Here is a 1,849-nt window from a genome sequence, read left to right on the forward strand (position 1 = left end):
CCACGTCTACAACCACGCCCCCCTCTTCCCGCCCCGCCATTGGCCACCTGCCCGAAAGAGTCCTCCCCGCTGCCTGCTGATTGGCCCGCCATCTTTGTTATGGGCGGAAATGGAAATGGGACTTATTAAATGTCTGATCCAAGCAGAGAACGTCATGTGACCAAATGTCCCCCTGACATTGGTCACTCCTCTGTGTACACGTCATATACGGATGTTTATAAGAGATCAACTTTATTCCCCGTCTATGGAGACATTGTTACTCCTTCATCGCCATATTCTGCGACCCCATCCCCCCATGTGACCCCATCCCCCCATGTGATCCAATCCCCCATGTGACCCCACCCCCAATGTGATCCCATCCCCCAATGTGATCCCATCCCCCAATGTGACCTCATCCCCCATGTGATCCCATCCCCCAATGTGATCCCATCCCCCATGTGACCCCATCCCCCATGTGATCCCATCCCCCAATGTGATCCCATCCCCCATGTGACCCCATCCCCCATGTGATCCCATCCCCCCATGTGATCTCATCCCCCAATGTGATCCCATCCCCCATGTGACCCCATCCCCCCATGTGACCCCATCCCCCCATGTGATCTCATCCCCCAATGTGATCCCATCCCCCATGTGACCCCATCCCCCCATGTGACCCCATCCCCCCATGTGATCCCATCCCCCATGTGATCTCATCCCCCAATGTGATCCCATCCCCCATGTGACCCCATCCCCCCATGTGACCCCATCCCCCCATGTGATCTCATCACCCCATGTGATCCCATCCCCCCCATGTGATCCCATCCCCCCATGTGATCCCATCCCCCATGTGATCTCATCCCCCAATGTGATCCCATCCCCCATGTGACCCCATCCCCCAATGTGATCCCATCCCCCAATGTGACCCCATCCCCCATGTGACCCCATCCCCCCATGTGACCCCATCCCCCCATGTGATCTCATCACCCCATGTGATCCCATCCCCCCCATGTGATCCCATCCCCCCATGTGATCCCATCCCCCATGTGATCTCATCCCCCAATGTGATCCCATCCCCCATGTGACCCCATCCCCCCATGTGATCCCATCCCCCATGTGATCCCATCCCCCATGTGATCCCATCCCCCATGTGACCCCATCCCCCATGTGACCCCATCCCCCATGTGATCCCATCCCCCATGTGACCTCATCCCCCCATGTGACCCCATCCCCCATGTGACCCCATCCCCCAATGTGATCCCATCCCCCCATGTGACCCCATCCCCTATGTGACCTCATCCCCCAATGTGATCCCATCCCCCAATGTGATCCCCATCCCCAATGTGATCCCATCCCCCAATGTGATCCCATCCCCCATGTGACCCCATCCCCAATGTGATCCATCCCCCAATGTGATCCCATCCCCCAATGTGATCCCATCCCCCCATGTGATCCCATCCCCCAATGTGACCCCATCCCCCAATGTGATCCCATCCCCCAATGTGATCCATCCCCCAATGTGATCCATCCCCCAATGTGATCCCATCCCCCAATGTGATCCCATCCCCCCATGTGATCCCATCCCCCAATGTGACCTCATCCCCCAATGTGATCCCATCCCCCAATGTGATCCATCCCCCATGTGACCTCATCCCCCATGTGACCCCATCCCCCAATGTGATCCCATCCCCCCATGTGATCCCATCCCCCAATGTGATCCCATCCCCCATGTGACCTCATCCCCCAATGTGATCCATCCCCCAATGTGATCCCATCCCCCAATGTGATCCCATCCCCCAATGTGATCCCATCCCCCCATGTGATCCCATCCCCCAATGTGATCCCATCCCCCATGTGACCTCATCCCCCAATG

This window comes from Lithobates pipiens, unplaced genomic scaffold, assembly GCF_037356315.1.
Source record: "Lithobates pipiens isolate NorthernLeopardFrog02 unplaced genomic scaffold, aLitPip1_a1.2 Scaffold_13, whole genome shotgun sequence".
Classification (NCBI taxonomy): Eukaryota; Metazoa; Chordata; class Amphibia; order Anura; family Ranidae; genus Lithobates; species Lithobates pipiens.